This window comes from Stegostoma tigrinum, chromosome 8, assembly GCF_030684315.1.
Source record: "Stegostoma tigrinum isolate sSteTig4 chromosome 8, sSteTig4.hap1, whole genome shotgun sequence".
Classification (NCBI taxonomy): Eukaryota; Metazoa; Chordata; class Chondrichthyes; order Orectolobiformes; family Stegostomatidae; genus Stegostoma; species Stegostoma tigrinum.
The window spans coordinates 41,111,846-41,128,375 of NC_081361.1; the positions used below are offsets into that span (position 1 = coordinate 41,111,846).

Sequence of the window (16,530 nt, forward strand, 5' to 3'; positions counted from 1 at the left end):
TAACTTTGTTGCCTTATTGAGTTGACTCCTAGCACATTTCAAAGGGCAGTTAAAAGTCTACCATAATACTATGGATCTGGAGTCACATTGGCTAGATGATTTACGGATGGCAGACTTCTTTACCTCAGAGACAGTAGTGAATCAGGTATCTCCTTACAACATTCAGTAGTTTCATGGCATAGTTACTGAGACTAGCTTTCAATTCCAGATTATATTAACTTAGTTTAGTTTACTTCTGCTTTTTTACTTTAAACTGAATTTAATTTTAAGTCAATACAAATTGGTAGTTATATGAATTTCTGTGTTCTAATTTCAGGCAGGCACCAAAGTTATTGAGACGATACAGAAGTGAACCACTAAACTGTTGGCAAGAATAAGAGGTTTCAATTATAAAGAAAGGGGTACTTTATATTTAGTTTACATTCAGGCTTAGATGAGACCAGATGAATGTGCTCAAAAGTTGGTTTGAGAAGATAAATGAAGAAAAATATGCTTCTGCTGATCAAAATGAACTGAAGAAGAACAAAGGGAACTGTTAGGAATTTTTTTTTCAACTGAGGATTATTTAGCTTATTTCAACCTAATCAGAAACAATGGTGAAAGAAAATTTCATTACATCATCTTCCTAAAAGCAAGACTTTTGGTTTGCAAAATGAAAGAGGATGGGTCTGTGTATGGATATCACTGAGAATTAGCTAAGTGTCCTTGGGCTAATATAAAGTTGATCATATCACCTTCAAGCCTACTTTGTTATTTATCCTTTTGTGGATGCTACTTTTTCATTATTCCTAATTTCTTTTTAGTTCACTCATCTCTATCTTTACCCTTCGCCTCCAGTGAAGGGGCTGTAATTTGCCGTTTTTGTCAATGTAGCTCTGGTAATTTTAGCAATATGAGCATTGAACATATAGAGTCAAAGACTGTCTAGAATGGATTTGGTATCTATTTGTGTTTTTGTAATCAAATGATTAATCCTGGAAGTATATTTATCCATTACAGCCAATTGGTGGCATTCCTGCAGTCAAATACCTGCTGTAACTCACTGAAAGAAAGAAAATATGAATAATGACCACGATGGAGGTACAGCCAGGTACCTGGAACTATAACCCAGTAAAAGCTCTTCTCTTTCAGAAGAGGAAAAGCAACTTGGAAGTATTGCAGAAATCCCTAAGAACAAAGGGTGAAGCACTGGATTAACCTTGAGTGATGCATTCTACATTGAACCCATTAAATGAAAACAGTATGGGTTAACTTGCACTGCAGACATCAGTCAAAAGATATAAACAGTATCACAAACAGAAACAATCTGATCAAAATAAACCAAGTTAGAGATCTGCAAACAAGATGCAGTTCTTGCTTTTTTTGTGTTTTGTTTTACTAGAGTCTGTTTTGAGCCCATTGGTACTCCTGCAGTATTCAAAAGAGATTTTTGATGTCAAGGTCAAAAATGACATGACACCAGGTTATAGTCCTACAGATTTATTTGAAAATACTAACTTTCATATCTCAGGTGTAGTGTCAAGTAAGTGTAGTGACTTCTGTCCACCCAAGTCCAACACCAGCACCTGTACATCAAATTTGGACCTACTCTCCAATTTTATGACCTGTTGCCCATGAAGGAATATAAAATGTATCCTGGTGGCACAGCTGAAATTGAGAAAATCACTGCAGGGAATATAGGATCATTTAAAGCATAACATTGTAATATTGGTGCATTCATTTTCCTCATTGATGTGTTTATGACTCCAAATGAGCAGTTGGACTTTACGATTCAAAAACTTCAGAGTTTGCCCGTATGATGGCTCAAGTAAGGTTAAATGGAAAACTTCTTTCACATTCAAAATTTTTTATTTAAGGTCTTCACCTATTTACTATCTACTTAGTATATTACAGTCTAATAGATCATAATTTACAAATAGCCATAACTAGTCAATCAAAAGAATGAAGGCTTCTCGAACCCATCTTTGCATAAGTGCAGTATTTAAATACATTGGGCTGGGAAGTGAATGATTTTTGTTTGAATCTTTGTCTTTCACATTTGGACACAATTCATTCAGCCACTTGATCATGGCTATGGGTATTAGATTTTGTCCTTCTAGTAAATGCAGGTCCAGATGTTATGGCAGCTACATAGGTTGTTCAAACTATCCTGTTTTTGACTAGGTTCCAATGACTGAGGTTGAGGAAAATTAATTGTGGTAGTTAGTACTTAAAGTAAATTTGATTTTGATTTTTTGAGTTGATTTCATTTATTACTGTCACATACCAGGATACAGTGAAAAGTATCAATTGTGTGCTGACCAGATAGATCATACATTACAAAAGTACATCAGTAATAGTAATAGAAGACAAGTAATAGAACAGAACGGCTATGGAGAAGATGCAGAGAAAGATCAATTCTAATATATGAGATGTCCATTCATAAGTCTGATAATGGCAGGGAAGGAGCTGTTCTTAAATCTGTTGGTATATGTTTTCAAACTTTTTTGTATCTTCTGCCCGATGGAAGAGATTGGGAGAGAGTATAACCAGGGCGGGAGGGGTCTTTGGTAAGGTTAGCTGCTTTCCCAAGGCAGCAGGACATGTAGACTGAGTCAATAGAAGGAAGGCTGTTTTGCATGATGGACTGGGCTGCATTCACAACTCCGAAATTTATTGCAGACATGAGCAGAGTTGTTGCCATATGTGATGCCCCTGGATAGGATGCTTTCTATGAGGCACCAATAAAAATTGGTAAGAGTCATTGTGGACATGGCAAATTTCCTTGGCCTTCTGAGGATGTAAAGACACTGCTGTGTTTTCTTGATTGCAGTATCGACCCAGATAAACCAGGAAAGATTTTTGGTGATATTTACTCCTAGGAACTTGAAGCTTTTGACCACCTTCACCTTGGCACCATTGATAGAGACAGAGGCGTGTCCTCCACTCTGCTTTCTGAACTCAAGGACCAGCTCCTTCATTTTGCTGACATTGAGGGAAAGATAATTGTGTTTACACCATGCCACTAAGCTCTCTACCTCTTGCCTGTATTGTTGTTTGAGAGCTGACCCACTGTAGTGGTGTCATCAGCAAAAAGATAAATTTTAACATTTCTCAAGCTGAAATATTTAACACAAAATACTAAACTCACTAACAAAAAAAAATTGTAATTATGTAACATTGAAAGCAACTTGCATTAATGTAACAACATGTATATTGTTCGGACTTCTCAGAGTACTTCAATTCTAGTGCATTGATAGTAAAGCACATTCACTAGATTGTACAAATGGAAATGAAATAAATAATGTGAGGAATAAATTTTGATCAGGATATGAGAAAACACTATGTCCTTCATCATTTACATTAACCTAAAGAGACAGAAAAGACTTTGATTAAGCATTGAATCCAAATTATTGTATCTGTGTAACTGTACAGCATTCTTAGTACTATGTGATCTGTCAGCCTCATTGATGTTTAATTGATGAGTTATGAGATTGCTGCCACCAAGCGAGCACAGTCTAAAAAACTGAAAACCAAAAGAACTGCAGATGATGTAAATCAGGAACAAAAATAGAAGTTGATGGAAAAGCTCAGCAGGTCTGGCAGCATCTGTGTGGAGAAAATCAGAGTTAATGTTTCAGGTCTGGTGACCTTTCCTCAGAACAGTTCTGAGGAAGGGTCACTGGACCCAAAATGTTAACTCTGATTTTCTCTTCACAGATGCTGCTGGACCTCCTGAGCTTTTCCAATAACTTCTGTTTTTTCGTTCATTCTCAGAAACTAGTCAATGAGCCTGTGAGTCATGATAAGACCCACTACTTTACCTTTCCTATGTAGCAGAAATGATGGGGAGCACAAGGTTTAGTGAAAGAGAGGAACTGATGCAAATTTGTATCAGTAGAGAAATAATGTTGGGGAAATTGAAGGCTGATAAATCTGCATGGGCTGATAATCAATATCCCAGAAAACTTAAAAGAAGCGATTCTAGAAATACTGGATGCATTGGTGAGTATCTTCTAAGATTCTTTAGACTCAGGATCAGTTCCTATAGTTTGGAATGGAGCTAATGCTCCCCTCCCACCACTCCCACCCCGCCGAAACTATTTGAAAAGGGAGATAGAGAGCAAACAGGATATCATAGACCAGTGAATCTGATGTCGGTAGTGGGAAAGATGCTAGAGTCCATTATGAAACATTTTGGAGTACTTAGATAATAGTGGTAGAATTAGCATGGATGTACAAAAGGATAATCGTACTTGACAAATCTGCAATTCTTTAAGGATGTAACTAGAGATCAGGAGGAGCCATTGAATGTGGTTTATTTGGAATTTCAACAAAAGACCCACAGAACATTATTGTGTAAAATTAAAGCACAATGGATTAGTGGTATTGAGATGAATAGAAAATTGGTTTGCAGACAGGAAACAAAGAGTAGGAATAAATTGATCTTTTTCTAAATGACAGGCAGCGACTAGTAGGATACCACAGGGATAGGTATGAGGACCCCAGCTTTCATAATATAGGTCAATGATTTAGATGAGGGAACTAAAAATGTAATATCTCCAGATTTACAGATAACACAAAGCTGGGCGCAAGGGTGAACTGTGGGAAGGATTTAGAGATGCTGCAGTGTGATTTGGCCTGGCTGATTGAGTGGACAAATGCATAGCAGATGGCAAACTATATATGGGCCTTCATCACGAGAGAATTTAAGTACAGGAACAAGGGCATCTTGCTGAAATTATAACAGGGCATGGGTGAGATCATGCCTGGAATAATTGTGCAGTTTTGGCCCCCTTTATCTGAGGAAGCATATTCTTGCTCCAGAGGAAGTGCAGCGAAGGTTTACCCAATTGACTCCTGGGATGACCGGATGGACATGTGAGAAGAAATTGAGTCAGTTAAGATTATTTTTGCTGGAGTTTAGAAGAATGAGGGGGAATCTCAGAAACCTATAAAATTCTAACAGGACGAGACAGGTTAGTCGTAGGAAGGATGTTCCCAATGGTGGGGAAGTCAAGAACCGGGTCTTGTACTTTAAGTATAGGAGTTAAACCTTTAAGAACTGCAATGAGGAGAAATTGCTTCACCCAGAGAGTGGAGAGCCAGTGGGAATCACAACCATGGAAAGTGAGGCCAAAACATTGTGTTTTCAAGAAGGAGGTAGATGTTGCTCTTGTGGTTCAAGGGATACAGGGGTGCTGGCAGAGTAAGGGTGTTTAGCTCAATGATCAGCCATGATCATATCAAATGGTGGAGCAGGCTCAAGGGGCTAGAGGCTCCTGCTCCTATCTTCTATGCTTCTAATGTTTAGTGCTCCTCATGTAGTAATCAGCCATGGATCGCTGGTAGTCCTTGTACCTCTGCGTCAGAAGGCTGCAAATTCAAATCCTCATCAAGAAATCTCAGTGTATAAACCAACCTGACAGTCCCACTGCTGTAGTGAGAGAGTGTTGCATCGGATACCACCAGTCAGAAGAAATGTTAAACTTGGGCCTGGTTTGCTGTGTTGGAGAGATGTGAATAATCCCTTCACAATAGTTTAAAGAAGAACAAGGGGAGAACTGTCCCTGAGCTCTGACCAATATCTATCCCTCAAGCAAACTTACAAAAGAGATTAATTGTTTTTGTTGGAACTTGTGTACCCTGCACCACCACAGCAGCTGTACTTCAAATGTACTTTATTGCAAGTAAAATGTTTTGTGACATCCTGAGCTCACAAAGGCAATACATAAATTCAAGTTATCACTTTCTTACTAAAGGGTTACATTATTGCTTCTACGAGTGAAAGGTCTGGTTGATTTGCAAAAGAATATATGGGGAAAAAAAAAGAATGAATGTCTAAGGCTTGGAATGCACTGCCTGAGAGTCAGTGGAGATATTCAAAAGGGAATTACTGTCGACCATTATTTGAAAATGAACAATTTGCAGGGTTATGGAGAATATGGCACTGAAGGAAATGCTCATTTAGAGACCTGATACAGACACAGTGGTTGGAACAATTTCCTTCAGAGCTGTATCAATTTGCTTTTTTTTCCCTCAAGGCTATTGAAGCCAATCAAAAAGGGCCAAATGTGACCTTAGTCAACAAACTTGAGTCTCAAACTTAGTGATGAAAATACAGGCCAAGATTGCACTCACTCATACTGGAGTCTCTTATTCCAAGGTAAAACTTGAATAGAGGTTTTTCATTTCTTCAAATTCTCCATGTTCATTTCTGTGCCTAACATTTCTCAGGGTCATCATGCTCCAGAAAGTATTCAGATCTCAGAGATTTTATCATTAAAGTTATAGTATTTTGCACAATCCATCTGAGGGTCAGCTGAGAGCAACCTATTACCCAACTGATTGTATCAGCACATTAAGCTTTCCGTAGCTAAGAACTGCCAGAATTTTAACTCTTATTCCAAACTGTACCTGTCTTAAATTCCACATGACATGTTCTGTTGTCTCTGAATCTGCCTGTTATAGTTAACTCTGACTACTTGTTTGTAGTCATTAATTTGGAATCAGCCTCTTTTAATTGATAAAAATACTTCATGCCACCATTTTTTGTATTGCCTCAGAAAATAAAAAGCAATATTCCCGTGGAAAGCCTCAATGTTTACTTCAAAAAGAGGTATAGTATAGCTACACTGGGGACAGCTGTTTGTGCTCCTTTGAAAGTGGAGCTGAAGAGACTGAATTGAACATATACAAGATAATAATCTGACCAATCTGTGTCAAAACTGCACACCTGGGGATACAAGAAAGCAGTCAGTAGTTGGCCAGAAACAGAGATTATACAGACTTGTAAAAGTCCTTCCCTTTGATATAATTCAACCTTCAGACAATGTATAGATTGGTTGGGTCATTACTTCAGATAGTTCCGTTCACTCACTCCTTTGCTGCACAAACAATGGGACTTTCATTGCTCCCTACCCAATGATATGATAATCCTCTTTGTAAGATTTTTTAATTACAAACACATTTAAAGACAATTGCCGTGGAAAAAGTATTTTGGAATTAAGTTTAATCTAATAAAACTCTCAGGTAAAGGGACAGCTGGAAAATGGGAACGCTTCAAAAATGAGATAACAAGAGTCCAGAGACTGCACATTCCTGTTAGGGTGAAGGGCAAGGCTGATAGGTGTAGGGAATGCTGGATGACTAGAGAAATTGAGGTTTTGGTTGAGAATTAGAAGGAAGCATATGTTAGGTATAGACAGCAGAGATCAAGTGAATCCCTAGAAGAGCATAAAGGCAGTAGGAATATACAAAAGAGGGAAATCAGGAGGACAAAAGCAGGACATGAAATAGCTTTGGCAAATAGGGTTAAGGAGACTCTAAAGGGATTCTACAAAAACATTAAGGACAAAAGGGTAACTAGGGAGAGAATAGGTCCCCTTAAAGATCAGCAAAGCTGCCTATGTGTGTGGAACCACAAGAGATGGAAGAGATACTAAATGAGTGTTTTGCATCAGTGTTTATGGTGGAGAAGGATATGGAAGTTAGAGAATGTAGGGAAATAAATAGCGTCATATTGAAAAATGTCCATATTATAGAGGAAGAAGTGAACGTCTTAAAACATTAAGCTGGATAAATCCCTAGGACCTGATCAGGTGTACCCTAGAACTCTGTGGGAAGCTGGCAAAGTGAATGCTGGGCCCCTTGATGAGATATTTGTCTCATCAATGGCATTTGGTGAGGTGTTGGAAGACTGGAGGGCGACTAACATGGTGGCACTATTTAAGGAAGATGGCAAGGAAAAGCCAGAGAACTGTAGACTAGTAAATCTGACATCAGTGACGAGCATGTAGTTGGCGGGAGTCCTGAGAGACAGGATTTACAGGTATTTGGAAAAGCAAGGACTGATTAGAGATAGTCAACATGGCTCTGCGCATGGGAAATCCTGTCTCACTAACTTCATTGAGTTTTTTGAAGAAGTAACAAAGAAGATCGAAGAGGACAGAGTGATAGATGTGATCTGTATGGACTTGGAGTAAGGTGTTCAAGAAGGTTTCTCGTGGTAGACTGGTTAGCAAGATTAGATGACACAGAATAGAGGGAGAACTAGCCATTTGGAGACAGAACTGGCTCAAAGGTAGAAGAGCGAGAATGTTGGTGGAGAATTGCTTTTCAGAGTGGAGACCTGTGATCAGCAGTGTGCCGCAAGGCTTGTACTGAGTCGGCTGCTTTTTGTCATTTATGTAAATGATTTGGATGTGAACATAGGAGGTATGGTTAGTAAGTTTGCAGATGACAGCAAAATTGGAGGTGTACTGGACAGCGAAGAAGGTAACCTCAGAGTACAGATGGGCCAATGGGCTGAGGAGTAGCAGATGGAGTTCATAAATGTGAGGTACTGCATTTTTGAAAGACAGATCAGAGTTGGCCTTATACACTTAATGGTAAAGTCCTGGGAGTGTTGCTGAACAAAGAGACCTTCTTTGTCAAAGAGTGGAGGTTCATAGTTCCTTGAAAGTAGAGTCACAGGTAGATAAGGTAGTGAAGAAGGCATTTGGTATGCTTGCCATTATTGATCAGTGCATTGAGAACAGGAGTTAGGAAGTCATGTTGCGGCTATACAAGATATTGGTTCAGCCACTTACGGAGTATTGGGTGTAATTCTGGTGTCCTTCCTATAGGAAAGATGTTGTGAAACCAGGAAGGATTTAGAAAAAATTTATGAGGATGTTGCCAGGGTTGGAGGGTTTGAGCTACAAAGCTGAATAGACTAGGCTACTTTCTCTGGAATGTCAAAGGCTGAGGGATGACCTTATGAGGCTTATTAAAATCATGACAGCCATGGATAGGGTAATAGACAAGGTCTTTTCCCTGGGGTGGAGGAATCCAAAACTAGAGGGCATAGGTTTAAGGTGAGAAGCGATAGACAAAAGGGGAGCTATGGGCAACTTTTTCACGCAGAGGGTGGTGCATGTATGGAAATAAGCCGCCAGGGGAAGCAGTACAACTCCAGCATTTAAAAGGTATCCAGATAAGTGTGTGAATAGCAAGGGTTTAAAGGGATATAGGCCAAATGCTGGAAAATGGGACTAGATTTATTTAGAATACCTGTTCAGCATGGACAAGTTGGACAAAAGGATCTGTTTCCATGCTGTATATCTCTTATGACTATTTGGAAACAGCTGGTATGGCATGTGACATGTTTTCATTTGCAATGCAAATCAGACTGCTCTTAATTTTGCTTAAATTCCAAGGTGAGATTGCCAAATTAGGAGCAGCTTTGTTCTCTTGGCCCATTTCCTCAGAGCAATAAAATTGTATCTGTCCAAACTCAGTTCATGTTGGTTCCAGAAGTGAAAGGCCAATATTTAACTAACTATTATGAGCAAGCTCCCCTGTTGATGTATTGCTTGAATGGGAAGTTTGCACAATGAATAATATATGGCTACAAAGACCATTTTTAAACCAATAACTAAAAATTGAATAACTGATAAAATGAGCTTCCCTTATCAATAGCTCAGTGAATTATCTGCTGGAGAGTCTGTTCATAAGAAATATAATATTTATAATTTATTAATATTTGTGTTTGTCAGTATGTTTTTTCCCAGTTTGTGAGGTATCCTATAATGAAATCTCACTTTGTCTAAGCACCTTAAAGAGTGATAGCTTTTGAAATTCAAGCAAAATTTTTTTTTATTGTGTACCAAGTACTGAATTACATTCTCCAGGAAAACAAATTTCCTAGCATGTGATCTCATTTTAAAATCAGTGCTATGTTTATGCTTCATCTTAATTTTCAATGGCTGCTTCTGATTTGCAAAACTCACTTAGCCATCTTACTAAATCTGAGGACATTTGCACAGGAATTCCAAAAGTCTTTCTTTAATTAGTGCCAGGTTAACCAAGCATAGGCAGGGGCGATTGGTTCAGTTTGGGATTATGGCCGGCATGGACTGTTTGGACTGTACGGTCTGTTTCTGTGATGTATGACTCTATAAACTGCTTTTTGTGTATCTTGGGCCTGTAAGGTTTTGTTTTTTTTTCAAAATGTTGCCATATAATGGATGTCAACTACATTACTATCAATTACAAACCTCTTCCATCCAATTTTCTTTTGAAGGTGCTGATTTAAGCCACAGTACAGTTTTCAAATGCCAACTACTTTCCAGTACATATTCCAAGTTACCATTCTCATTATCAACATGAAACTGTAAATGGCACCATGGCAGAACCTAGACATATTCTCACATGAAGCACACAAACTTTTTAACATAATGTTTAGAACGGACATGATGAACCAAATGGTTTCCTTTGTGTTCTAATCGTTCTATGGTACTCTGTGAATCCCTGAATAGTATTCCAGTTTACTTCCTCCTCCTTACATTAAGAACATAAGAAAATGGAGCAGGAGTTGGTTTACAGCCCTGAGTGTGCTCCACCATTCAATGAGATCATGGCCAACAGTTACAACAGCTCTGTTTTTTCTACCATATGCCAATATCCCTTGATTTCCTTCATGCTCAAAAATCTATTCAATACGCTCAAAACGAGACACCCTCTGCTTACCTGAGGTAAAGAGTTCTAAAGATTCTCAGCCCTCTGAGTGAAAAAACACATTATCTGAGTCTTATTGGCTAACTTCTTGTCTTGACATTATGTCCCTTGGGTCTAAACTCTCCAGTCAAGGAGAATAGCCTCTTGTCATTTATTCTGTTAAGCCCTCTAAACATTACGTGTTTCGATTCAATTGCCTTTCTTTCTTCCAAACTCCAGAGAATACAAGCACATTCCAGACAATTCTCTTCAATGGGCGACTCTCTCATTTCAGGAATCAATTTAGGAAGCCATTCTCTAAGAGATGCTGGGACCAAATGCATTGCTTTTTGCTTCTGTAACTTCGAACACATAACTTAGCGAAATGTTAATCTGGGTCATACTGATCTGTTTTACGGACTCTGATACATCATGGAACCATTAGAAGACCTTACAATGCTGCTTCTTAAGGCATTGAAATGATCAGTTTATGGCCACAAACATAATTAAACATCCGCACATGAAGAAAAATGGATGCAGGTAAAGACTTATGAAACAATCACAATTTATTTATTTTATTTATCATACTCTACGTTGGGGAAACAAAGCATAGCCTTGGTGACCACTTCACAGAACACCTATGTTCTGCTCACAGAAAAGACCCCGAACTACCTGTTGCCTGCCACTTCAACGCACCACCCTGCTCCCTGTCCAACATCTCAGTCTCTGGCTTGCTGCAGTGTTCCAGCAAAGTCTAAAGTAAGCTGGAGGAACAAGAGCTCATTTTCTGCTTGGGGACCCTGTAGCGCTCCCGACTCAATAATGAGTTCAATAATTTTAGGACCTAAACTCCCATGGCCCAGCCCCCTACCCCACACACCAGGCCTTGTTACCAGAGATAGTAGTAAATGCAGATGCTGCAGAATCTGACATAACAAGGTGTAGAGCTGGATGAACACAGCAGGCCAAGCAGCATCAGAGGAGCATCTGATGCTGCTTGGCCTGTGTTCATCCAGCTCTACACTTTGTTATCTCAGGCCTTGTTACCACGTAGTCTGCCATTACACATACCCTGTTGTTAATCACCAACAGTCCCTATTAACAACTATTCACCCTCCCAGCCTGATCGTTCGCAACTCCTTGGTCTGTCCAACTGTCTTTCTCTCTCTTCAGATTCTATCCCATCATTTACTCCCTACCCCACCCACCTCCCTACTTTCTGCATATAAACTGACGTTTTCCCAGCCACCATCAGTTCTGAGAAAGGGTCACCGGATCTGAAACATTATCTCTGGTTTTTCCTGCACAGTTGCTGCCAGACTTGTTAAGTTTTTCCAGCAACTTCTGTTTTTGTTCCTGATTTACAGTATCTGTAGTTCTTTTGGTTTTTATTCACATTTTATTTGCAATAAGATGGAATTGGATTTAAGAGACTTCTCACTTCACATTTCTAGACCAGTTTGAACTCTGTGAGTGGAGGATATTTGCCAAATTAAGGATTAGGCAACCTAAAAAAAAAGGTATCAGAAATAATGGGAACTGCAGATGCTGGAGAATCCAAGATAACAAACTGTGAAGCTGGATGAACACAGCAGTGCGGACCAACGTCAGGGAATCTCTCCCACTGCAACTCTCCTCTCTACCTATCTTCTTTTCTCTCCATCTTCGGTCCGCCTCCCCCTCTCTCCCTATTTATTCCAGAACCCTCTCCTCATCCCCATCTCTGATGAAGTGTCTAGGCCTGAAACATCAGCTTTTGTGCTCCTGAGATGCTGCTTGGCCTGCTGTGTTCATCCAGCTTCACACTTTGTATTCTAAAAAAACTGAGTTATCTTAAAGTCACCATATGCTAAGAACTGGGAGATATATTGTGTACTTTAAACATGTTACAAACAAAAAATTCCCATGGCTTAGACCATTAAAATGTTGTCTGGTCTGGTGAAGAATCTTTTAGATCAGAAAAGACACAGAATCAATCCATGGTCTCTGCTGAGTTAACTGATCTCAGCTGGAGCAGCAGAGGGGAATAACTGGCTTCCAATGGATTTAGACTACATAGAGATAAAATCTTTCCAGGATTATATACCTGCACAAACTTGAAGACATTGCTTCCGGCAATGCAGAACAGTATGTCAGGACAAGTCTTCAATGTCTGGAAAGCAGAGGTAAAAAATAGAGGAAAATTCGAGAAGGAAAAATTCTTATTTGACCACAGGTTTCCCCAGATCAAATCCCAGTCAGCAGTTCTGCAGACCCTCCAAGGATTCTTACTTTCCTTACAACTGATTGAAACTATCCTACAGTTCTTTCATTCCATTGTTGCTGAAACAAGCTTTTTCTTGTCTGAATTCAGCAGGTAGAAACTGGAATTGCTTTCTACAAAACACACCTTCAAAAAACATATACGTGCCAAAACATGCAAATATACAATTTGTAATTCGAGGCTGCCTCCTGTAACTACTTGTTAGCCTAAATTTAGTCTGTCATTATAAGAGATAATGGGAACTGCAGATGCTGGAGAATCCAAGATAACAAAGTGTGGAGCTGGATGAACACAGCAGGCCAAGCAGCATGTCAGGAGCACAAAAGCTAGGAGCATTAATTGTTCCTGTAGTATTAACTGCAAGTTTCCAAAATCATTACCTGTGACCATGTTGGTAGCATAATTGGAGATTGTGCAGACATTAACAGATCCGACTTAAAATTTTACTGTAACATGAATGGCAGTTTATTGCCAAACCGGTCAAATCTGTAGCATTAAATGGAGCACATCTCATTCCCAGAATATTAATATGAAAATATTCGTGTGGCAATAATTTGATAGGACCTATAGCATTAAGTGCAGATTTTATCTGCGGTATTATTTTCCGCAGATTAAGTGGGGCCCTCCAGGATTTATGGTTTACAGCTGCCACCAGATGGCGCGTCGCTCACACTTTAAATGTACTTTCCGGACTGAAAGCTGCTGGGCAGAATGTCTGGCCTGTCTCACCGTTACACTTTACATTGTAGATAGGTATTGTACTGAGGCCCAGGTATACCTTACAAGACTGTTAGTCTGATCTTTAGCATTTTTTTTGCATTCAGAGCTCTTTAAGAATGCATTTACGAGGAATAGATTTTACGTGAAATGTTTTAAAAAATCGGATCTAGATTACAAACTGGTTGAAAAGGAGCTAAAGAGAAACCAGAAACTTTTCAGTGATAATGGGAACTGCAGATGCTGTAGAATCCAAGATAACAAAGTGTGGAGCTGGATGAACACAGCAGAGCCAAGCAATTTGTGCTCCTGAGATGCTGCTTGGCCTGCCGTGTTCATCCAGCTCCACGCTTTGTTATCCAGAAACTTTTCATCGCCTCGACTCTCCAGGGCCTTGCACCTAGATAATAATATCCTCATTTTGAAAATAAAGGGGAAAAATAAGGATAAGCGTGTGAGGAGGGCAGTGAATGCGTGGGAAAAAAAGAAATAAATGGAGGAATTGGGGGAAAAATTGGACGGATGTGGGGGGTGAGAGAAGAATGAGAGGAAGACGGAGTAAAGAGAGAAAAACAGAGCGAGTGAATGAGTGAAAGGTGGAGTGATGCAGAAATAGGGAAAACGCAGAATAAAGGAGAAAATAAAGAGCGAGTAGGGAGTGGCAGAAAAGAAAAAACTGAAAGACAAGCAGCTAGCGATAAAATGGGAGGGGAAAACCCATGTTGGAGCATATGGGGGCGAGAGAGACAGCCAGAAAGGCTTGTGCCCGGTAGGAGGCGTCTACACTTGCTGGTCTCCACCCACTGAAACCCATCGAGTTCACACCCGAGGCTGGGGGAAGAGAGAAAGAGGGGCAGGAGTTAAAGTAGGAGAGAGCGAGGCGAGAAAGGAAGAAGGGCCGGGAGAGAGAGTGCACGGGAAAGAGGGAGGAGAGCGAGGGGCGTTGGAAGACGTGGGCAGTGGGAGAGAGGGGCAGGAGAGGGGTAAGGGATAGAGAGGGGCAACGGGGGAGATAGGTAGTAGGAGAGAGGGGCAAGAAGGAGTGAGAGAAAGAAACAAGGGAGAAGGGCAAGTGGAAAGAGGGAAAGGAGACAGAGGGGCACGGGAGAGATGGGCAGTGGGAAAAAGAGAGGAGCAGGAGGCGGGGAGAGGAATGGACAAGGGACAGAGGGGCAGGGGGAAGGAGGGAGAGGAGAGAGCAGCAAAAGAGAATGAAGGGGAGAAGAGAAAAATAGAGATGGTCAAGAGGAAAGGGAGGGGGAGAGAGGCCCGGGGAGAGAAGGAGGCAGGAAAGAAGGGCAGGAGGAAAGAGGGAGGTGAGAGAAAGCATCAGACGGAGAGAAGGAGGGGGAGAAAGGGGCAGGGAGGAAGTCGGAGAGAGGGTGGGCGAAGAGGGGTAGGGAGGATGAGGGCAGGGTAGACAGAGTTGGAGAGAGGGTAGGGAGAGAGGGAGGTGGGGAAAGGACATTTAAGAAGGGCAGTGAATGGAGGTTGGGGAGCCTTCATAGTAAAACTGGGGAAACAATGTTTAATGCTCACAAATAAGGTTTCTGCTTCTGTGACAAATAATTTATTCCTAAACAAGTCAAACTCACATTCTAATTGTTCTAAATGAACTGGACTAAGCCTGGATGAATTGTTGGAGGAAGGAATTTACAAAAAGAGGAAAGCACTGGTTACAGTGACAAAGCAAAGAACTGCAAATGCCGAAGATCTGAAACAAAAAAACAGAAATTGTTAGAAAAACTCAGCAGGTCTGCAAGTATCTTTTGGAGTCATACAGCATAGGAACAGACCGTTTGGCCCAACTCATCCATGCCGACCAGGTTTCCCAAACTGAACTAGTTGCCTGCATTTGGCCCGTATCCTTCTAAACCTTTTCTGTATATATACCTGTCCAAATGCCTTTTAAATATTGTACTTGTTGCACTGAGGAGTGAGAAACAGAATTAACATTTCGGCTTCAGTGACCCTTCATCAGAATTGAAATTCTGAGAAGTACTTTGGGATGGCTTGAGATGATGATGTGGCCAGATCTTCTGAGTTTCTCCAGCAAGTATTAGTTACTTTGATGCCACATATGATGAAGGCACAATTGGAATTTTCAACAGAGATATGAGAGACAAAAGACAGGGTGATATTGTGGTGGAGTGGGAGAGTTACCTGGACGCTGTGTTTCAGGAGGCAGTCGTACCCCTTTGATTAACTAACCTTGAATTTAGTCACTGGCCAGGGACAGGAGGATGTGAGTACGAGTGAGGCAGATAGAGGAATCCAGGAGATAGTGCTGAAGGAGCCTCAGCCCTTGAGCTTGTCTAACAGGTTTGAGATTCTTACTCCCTGTGTGAATGAAGGTGCGGCCTATAGGGAGGGAGAACAAACTGACCATAGCACTGTGGTACAGGGTGCCATTCAAGAGGGGGAATGAAAATGTAGTGACAATCAGGAATGGTTATAGTCTGAGGATTAGACACTGTTCTCTGTGACCAGGATTAAGAATCCTAAAGCTGCGGTGCGTGGCTGTGCCTGGGTTTGGGTTACCTGAAGGAGAGTCATCTAGATTCGAAATTTTCACTTGCTTTCTCTCCATAGATGATGCCTGACCCTCTGATTTCCATCATGTTTTGTTTTTAGTACAGATTCCAGCATCTGCAGTAATTTTCCCCTTCAGGGTATTTCAGGCTGCAGGGGAACTTGGAGTGGGAGGGGAAAGGTTCAGTTGTTGCAGACGCGGAGGTACCAATAAAGAGGAAAGAGGTTCTGCTGAGGAAATATGAACAGCGAAGGGCTAAATAATAAAGCAGAACCAGAAAGATAGTATTCTCTGAATTACTACCTGAGATATGAGCAAACTGGCACAGTGTCAACAAGATTAAAGAGGTAAATGTGTGGCTCAATGATTGGTGTGGGGGAAACAGGTTCAAATGCATGGTATTTTGGTATCAGTACAAGGGAAGGAGGGAACTGTTCCAAAGGAATGAGTGCCACCTGAATCATGCTGGGACCAGAGAACGGAAGAATTGCATATCTAGGGCTGTGGATAGGGCTTTAAATTAAATAGTGGGTGTGTAATTTCAGTTGCATGGGAAACG

General features: G+C 40.6%; 1 long non-coding RNA gene across 1 annotated transcript in view; it reads right to left on the reverse strand.

Moving 5' to 3' along the window:
- Positions 1-2,081: 2,081 nt before the first annotated feature.
- The window catches only part of LOC125456121 (uncharacterized), a 28,338-nt gene continuing 13,889 nt past the window's right edge, over positions 2,082-16,530 (reverse strand). Inside the window, exon 3 of the long non-coding RNA XR_007248396.2 lies at positions 2,082-2,964. This is a non-coding gene — a long non-coding RNA (uncharacterized LOC125456121). The remainder of the gene's footprint in view (positions 2,965-16,530) is intronic.